Below are 8,002 nucleotides of genomic sequence, written 5' to 3' on the forward strand. Positions count from 1 at the left end.
TTGAACAGAGGGCCTCTTGCTTGATAGGCAGGCTCTCTACCTCTTAAGCCACTCTGTCAGCCCACTATATTTTGTTTTTAGATAGGGGCTTACTAACTTTGCCTAGGCTAGCCTTGAACTCAAGGTCCTCTGGTCTCTGCCTCTGGGTAGCAGGTATCATAGGCACATATTACCATGCTTGGATAGTGGAAGTTTTTGCTATTGCTGTTTTTAACAGATGCTCTAAGTGAACACAAGAGAGGTTAAGAAATCTGCCCAAGGTCAGAAAGCTAGCAAGTGACGGTCTGGGAATTGAACCCTGGCAAGTGTCATTCTGCTGCCTCTGCATTTACCACTGTGCCACAGCAAATCCAGAGTGATAGTGTCTCTTATCCACACACGCAGTAGAACAGCCAGGTACAAATTGGGGTCAGTGGTGGCAAATACTAAACCAAGCGAGGGTGAGGAGGCAGCTGCAGAGGCCACTGCTCAGCCAACTGGGCATAGGCTTGACGGCAGGCTCAGATGTATGCCCCTGAGTGACATGGCATGTATGTCACCTAACAGAGCTTCTGTTTTCTGATCTGTGCAGAGCCTGGTAGCAGAAGTGTGGGAAGCTCTATGCACAGTGCTCTGCTGACATTCGAAGGGGCTTTGTCCTGTGTTGGGGAGATGGAATGAGGGCACGGAGTTGGTCAAGAGACGCGTGAGGAATCCCCTAGAAATGGATGTCTTCAGTGTTCGAAGGATGAAAGTGATGGAATTAAAACCTGTGAGGGAAATTCTAGCCTCTGATCCATTAGTGCTTTCAAATTTGTAAGTCATCCAAGTAACAATGGGCATTCATGCATTATTTACACTCAGAGCACTTTCACACCTGTGGCTGAATTTGAGGTCTAGAGAAGAGGCAAAATAAAAACTATTGTTCCTATTTTAAGAATTAGGAGACTGAGGCTCAGATGGGAAGCAACACAAGGGCAGAGCTTTCTCTGTTAAAACTAACCTGTTGCTTTGCTAAGCTTGGACTTCAGAGAGGCAGAAGCTGGTTCTACTGGCCACAGGGGATTCCATCTTGCTGGTCAGAGCTGAGTGCTAGTGGCCAGGGTTAGGGGCTAAGATCCTGGAAAGGTCTTAACCCAGGATGACTTTCCTCTCTGTTCTGTTTCCTGTAATGTTCTGACAGAGGCTTTGATGCCCCTCTCTTGGATAAGGCTGCCTATAATCTCCATGCTACTGGGCAGCTTCCCAGTTCTCCTCCTCTGAGAAGGCAGCAGCCAATGAAATGTGTACAAGTGAAGTGCGTCACTTCCTGGTGGAAGTTTGAAAAACTAGTGTGTGGTTGGCCCTGTCCTGTTTCCTGCCACAGTGCTCATGAAGGCATCTACCCATGAGGAGCATCTGTTAGCCTGGATCTAGGGGTGTTGGCATTACGAGGTGACACACATGAGCTGCTTTTGGACATGCAGCACGAGCAGGACATTAAAACGTTGCTTCTTGTTACTGCAGCATAATTCAACTTGGCCAGCAAAGCTCTGATTTAAGATGATGGTCCCAAGGACAGAGGCCACAATGCTGGGAAAAGAGTAACAGATGGAGGAAGGGGAATTGGCCAGTGAACCCACTAAACAGAATTTCCATGAAGGCAGAGATTTTTGTGTATTTTATCAGTTGAATCCCCAGTGCTTAGGAAAGTGACTGGCAACCAGCTGGTACTCAGTAAGTATTGACTAAATGAATGAATGACTTGAGGTGAGGTGGGCAACACAGAAGAAAGAGACCTGAAAGGTGAAAGTGCAAGATTCTGGAAGGGGTTCTATCACCCTTCACTCATCCATTCATTCTTTCATAACTTACAACTACTCGTACAGACTACAGAAGGTCTCCACATTCCCTCCCAAACTGAACCAGAAAAGGGCACTCAAGGTGACTCCACTTAAGATAGGGACTAGGGTTTCACGTGAAATGGTGAAGAAAAGTTTTCCCTGGGGTTTTATTTCGAAAAATGAAACTAAAAACAAGAAAACAGAATCTTACTTTGGACCAGGATAAGATGATAATCGTGACTATATGGTAAACCTTTCAATGAACAAAGAACAAATCGAGGATTGGTTGACTTGGGGGACATCTTTTTTCTGAGCAGAGTTACATGCTAGCATGAGATGACCGTTAAGGTCACATTTTGCTGTCACACATAATGATTAAACTCATATTGTCTCCTTCTCCTTCTCCTGCTACTCACTGGCCTAACTTCCAGGTGCTTGTTTGTCTGTAACATTGGATGGGATAAGAAGAGCCCCGTTTGATTGGTCTCATTAAATCCCACAACTTTCACAAGGTTTCAGTTCTTTTTTTTGGCTTTATATGGTCAGCTGCTTCCCCTACCCAGCAACCACAGAGAAACCAAGTGATGTAGAGGGTGAGTGATGGGCAGGCATTGACATTGGTCTTGAACAAAGGACAGGCGTTTATGCAGGGACCACTTTTTTTTTTTCCCATACTGGGGATCGAATTGAAGGTCTTGCACTTGCCAGGCAAGCCCTCTACCACTTAAGCTATGCCCCCCCATCTCTTTTTGCTTTAGTTTGTTTTTCAGATAGGGTCTTACACTTTTGCCTAGGTCAACCTCCTGAGATCCTCCTACCTCCACCTCCTGAGTTGCTAGGATTACATGCATGCACCACCACACCTAACCCCAAGAGTCACTTTTAGAAGCAGCCATTTCATTCATGTTCTTCTATCATGGTGATTAAAAAAAAAAAAAAGAACTACAACCTCACATCTGTGTGGTCTCGGTGTCCATTAGACAGAACTTGCATGGGGCCTGAACAAGGAAAGGACCATTCAATGGCAAGCCAGGCAGACCCATCCCCGCCCTGTATCAGTCCTCACCTGTGGCTCCATTCTAAGCAGTGCTCCAGGTCCCTATTCAGGCCTCAGGTCTGTCACTGTCTCCAGAGTGGTCCCATGGAAGCAACACCTTAGCAGTGTCCCAACCCCTCAGGACATTTTGATCCCCAGTGTGGTAACAGGAAGGCAGGAAGACCTTGTACTGAGACCCCTGGGACTTTTGGGAGCAGCTGCAGGCCATCATCTAGGAATGGGTTTCAGACTGGAGATGGCTGGGCTCCCTCCACATCGCAGTCAGGATTCAGGAGGCGACGTTTCAGTTCCTCAGGTTAATTGTCTTCCTGATATCCCAAGCACTTCCCTCTCCGGGAATGTAGGTGCCCTTAACAGAAGCCCGACTTCTTCCTGACAGACTCACCCCTCTCTGCCTTTGCAGCCTGGCTGCATGTGACCCTTCCACTCTTACTTTGTATTCCAGGCAAACCAGAAATCTGCTCTTCCCAGACCTGCTGTGAGTCCAACTCCATGCCCTGGCCGAAGTTCCTTCCTCAACCCTGAGCACTGTCACCCAGCTCTGTGTTTCTAAATCCCACCCGTGCTGCCAGGTCCGTCATGTGCACTGATGTGGCATCAAATGGTACTCAGTGACCACATGGCTTTCATTCCTTTCCCCTTTTCCACCCTAGCCTGTGTGTTCATTCAAACTGACTGACTTGACACCAGTCTTGCCTTCTCCATGAAGCCTATCCAGATCCCTCCGGCTGAGCCCTTGGGTACAGCCTCACTCTGCTGTACTCTGCTCTAATTGTTGCCACCCACGGAGTGGCCCTAAGTCTCCTCTGGAGGTTGCACAAAGGCCCTTGTTTCTATTTCTCGCTTATGCTCAGGAAATGCTGGGCTACCGTCCTGGTGAAATGACTCTGCTGTTTGCTTTGTGCTTTCCGGGCCTTCAAGACCCTTTCTTATCACCTGTAAAGTGAGGCTATAATCAGGCACCATGGGAAGGGCACTTGGTGGGGGCATGGCACAGGCAGGGAGCTCACTACGTACTGGTCCCCTGTGCAGCTGTCCCTTCTCTGATGCTCTTGCAAGCTCATCCTCAGAACATGGACTTCAGTGAGCAAGTGATGGGACACTGGAGGCAAATGTCCTTCAAGCTTCCACCTCAGGACCCCTCCTCTGCCAGAGCATTCTCTCTCTCTCTCCACCCCCACCCCCAGACTGGTTTACCTTCACCCTGCCTCAGTGCTTGAGCAGGGGACTCATGAGTGTGTACCCCGGCATGGTCCTCACCTGTGCGCCCCAGACCATCTCTCAGCACCGGCCTCTTGCCTAGTTCAATGGTCTCAAGTTCACCAGCCCTTCCTGTGGACACTGTTGACATAAGCTTGATAAATCCTCTTACTGTGCTCTCCTCACTTGAGACCTGACACCCAGCCCAGTGCCTGGCATCAAGTGGCACTTGGTGACCGAGTGGCTTTCAATCCTTTCCCTTTTCCACCCTAGCCTGCTTGTTCATTCAGACGGACTGACTTGACACAGGTTGAAGACCCCTTGCCCCTCCTAGTCCTGTTTGTGCTCACACCCCAGCCACACGTGATGCCCCTGCCCATTCCTCCTCGTCCATCAGCATAGACACATCCCACCACTGCTTTCTCTGAGTCCCCACAGTAACATCACCTCCTTCAGGAAGCTTCTCAGTCCCACCTGGATTACCCCTGATCCTGATCCCTTCCTCGAAAGGAAACCAGGAGCATCAAGGTTTTCGTGGGTCAGCCATGCTGCTCGCCAAGAGAGCTGGGAAGAGAAAAATTCCCTTCTTGGTTTCCAGGAGGGAATCAATGGGATGAAAGGATTTGTGCACCCTTGTGAACTGGAGCCACACTTGGTCTACAGACTAGACTGGGTTTTCCCATTCGTCACCCCAAAGATCTGCTGACTTTCTGCTTGGTCTTGTCCAACCTCCCTTCCCAGTCTGGCTGGGAGCCGTAGGGCCTGCACAGCCCAGCCATTGGCTACTCGAGGCTGTATAGTCAGAGGGAATTGGCAGGGAGGAGCTGAGACAAACCCAAGTGCCCAGCAGAGAGGACAACCTGAACCTGAGCAAGAGCCTACGGCCAGAGTCTTGACCCAGGGCCCCGGGGCCACTTCCACAGACCCTTTTCCCTAGGGTGTCCCTTCTCCCCCTAAAGTCAGCCTGGCATGGAGCCACAGTCAGCATGATTTGTCAGTCAGCCACTGAAGGTGCTTTCTGAGAGCAGAACAGCGATGAGGGGAAAAGGAGGGACTGAGACTCTTCCCTGCGGGCCAGGGGTAAGCAGGTTAGTTGGAGGCGGGGGTCTAAGTGGAAGTCCCAGCCTCTCTGACCAGGGCACTGTGTTATCCTGGTAGGTCTTCCTGTCTCCTACCACCCTACCCTCAACCCCAACAACTTGACCTCCACCCTGATGACCAAAGGCTAGAGGATCTTCTGAGAGCATTACCTGGTTCATATTTGGGACCAGTTGTCACATCTGAGAGGCCACAGATGCCTGAGTTTCCTGAAACTAGGGTTGGGGAGGATGCTCGGAGCCCCGGCCACCCCCATTCCAGGAGCTTTGGCTCATATCATGCCAGAAAATCAAGGGGGTCTGCAGGTCACCCACAATGCTCAGTGCCTACTTCCCTTGGGCTGTGGACCATCACCTGGGCTGGATTTGAAATGACCCAAGCACTGTCCCTGGAGATGGAAGGGTAACAGGCCTTGGGGATCCTGCCTAGCAACCTCTGGGTCAGGCTCAACCCACACTTCTCTGAATATGCACACACATGTGCACACGTGCTCTTAAACCACCAGTAGGTAAAGGGCACCCCACAATGCACCCCTAAACATGTAACATCTTCATATACATGCCCCACAGCCCCCCTTTCCAACTCATGTGGCTACTCCATACACATCACCAAGTTCCTCCAGGGACATACTCCTGACTAGACTGGGTTTTCCCATACCTCACCCCAAAGATCTGCTGACTCGCTGCTTGGTCTTGTCCGAGCCCCTTTCCCTTTGGCCTCTGTCCAGTTCCATGACCTGGCTAGGTTCAGATAGGTGGCTCCAGGGAATAGGTTTACGTCCCAGCAGAGAAAGTGAAGATGGGCTCTAGCTGCTAAGTCTCCAAAAATGGGGGGAAGGAGGGAGGGGGAGAGAGGAAGAGAGAAAGGAGAGAGGGAAGGAGAGAGAGAGAGAGAGAGAGAGAGAGAGAGAGAGAGAGCGCGAGCAGGAGCGGGCAGGCAGGAAGATGCCTGTTGCTTTCCAGAGGGGAGGGAAGGTTCTGGCCCCCGCCCCCCATGCCTCTCTGCTGCTGTGGCACGGACGGGAGCATTGGGATGGAACGGTTGGGGCTGCGGCAGGAGACCCTATACCTGGACTTTTAGCGGGGGACTTGATGTGTTAGCAGATGCCACACTGTGTCCTGTACCAAGCCCCCCTCCCCTGACTGCCTCCCACCACCTCTGGACCCCTCTCTGTCGAGAGCCCTCTTACCTCGCAGGAGTCCAGGGATGCAGGACTCAGAGAAGAGTGCGTGCTCTGCCAGTGGCCTTGGAGAATGTCACAAGCCGGGCACCCAGAGGGCAGCTGCACGAGCCCCGCAGCCGGGGGTGGACAGCTCGCAGAGCGCCTGACTGCCCTGGGGCCCTAGAGGACAGAGCAGCGGAGATGACAGGGACAGGGAGGTGGTGGAAACAGGTGGCAGGGATAGGAGGCTGAGAGAGGGAAGCAGAGGGAAGCACAGACAGAAGAGAGAGAGGAGGGGAGGGAGGAAGAGAGAGAGAGAGAGATTGAAAATCACACACAGAAAACAGACAGAGAAATAGACACCCAGAGAGAAGAAAGAGCAGGAGGAGGGGGAGAGGCAAGAGGGAGGAAGGGAGGGAGAGAGGGAGGGAGGGAGAGAGAGACAGAGAGAGAAATACAGCAGGAGGAGCAACAAGTGGTTGTGCCCTCACTTCTAATGCTGAAGCTCCTGAGCCCCTCCCCTCACTCCCCTCCCCACTGTGTGAGCCCACAGTGTCCACACCCCGATTCTACCCACGGATACACACTTTCACAAAACTCCGCATGCACACACACACTCATGCGCACCCCTGCACTGGCCCCTCCTCCTTGCTCAGCTTGATCTGGGCAGGCCCTCCTTATCTTGCCCCAGAAGCAACACATGTCCATGTCAGAGCAAGTACTCCTTCTAGCCATAGCTGCCAGGCCACCTCCCTGTGCCCAGAGCTGCTGGAGGGCACGCCCAGGCCAGGCTTCAGTACCCAAGCCCAGTGCCTGCTGCCCTGGCGGCCGGCTTGATGAATGCCCACATTGCCAAGGCTGTTTAGGTGGCCTGCAGGAAGCAGAGCCATTTGTTTTGTCAGAGCGTAACCATGACAATCACCCCTTGCGTGCACCGCTGTGCTTCCTCCTCCCCAACCCGTGCCCTCCCCTCCCCCTTCTCCTGAGCTCTGAAGGCAGGGAGGCCACTTAGCGGCCTTGGCTAACTCCCTTGGGATTGACCAGAAAGTTCTTACCCGGTGATATCAGGCTGGGGTGGGGGGAAGGGGGCAGTCCCTCCCTGGGGAATAGCTCTGCCTCCAGTCAATTCAGCCGTGTGCAGGGCCCTCTGGGTCCTGTCCCTGCAAGCTGGCTCTTCTGGATCCCCCTGTGCCTCAGCAAGCCCATTTTGAGCCAAGTGATACAAGCTGGCACTCTATGTTCCCCCAAGAGGCCATGATGCAACCAAACAGATGGTTTTGGTTACTGTGGTCCTAGGCAGCTTGTCTTGCGGAGACCTTTGGCCACGACTGTCCAGCCTTAGTGTTCCAAGCCAACGCTGGCTGTCCCTAGCCATGCCAAAGTCACAAGAGAAATTTCTAGGCTTTTAAGTACAGCTCCTACAAGTATGGCCTCTGAGGGACAAAGCTGGACTATCCGGAGAGCCAAGGGCTTCTCATGACCAAAACCAAGTCGATCTGGAAGCCAAGTAGCCAGCCAGGTAGAACTGCAAAGGGTCCAGAGTTGAGAAGACAAATGCCCAGAGGTACAGGATGCAGTTAATGACTGTGTGCTTATATCTCGCTTAATCCGTTTTAAAAGAAGAGGCGGGGAGGGAGGCTCTATCCCAATTTTATAGAGAAATTCAAGATTAGAGAGGTGGAG

General features: G+C 52.0%; 1 protein-coding gene across 1 annotated transcript in view; it reads right to left on the bottom strand.

Annotated features, from left to right (window-relative positions):
* Nucleotides 1-7,207, bottom strand: part of Vwa5b1 (von Willebrand factor A domain containing 5B1) — a 55,059-nt gene extending 47,852 nt beyond the window's left edge. The window contains exon 1 of the mRNA XM_074081141.1: nt 6,347-7,207. The gene's annotated coding sequence lies outside the window, so the exon portion shown is untranslated. The remainder of the gene's footprint in view (nt 1-6,346) is intronic.
* Nucleotides 7,208-8,002: the final 795 nt, after the last annotated feature.

Source organism: Castor canadensis, chromosome 7 (genome assembly GCF_047511655.1).
Source record: "Castor canadensis chromosome 7, mCasCan1.hap1v2, whole genome shotgun sequence".
NCBI lineage: Eukaryota > Metazoa > Chordata > Mammalia > Rodentia > Castoridae > Castor > Castor canadensis.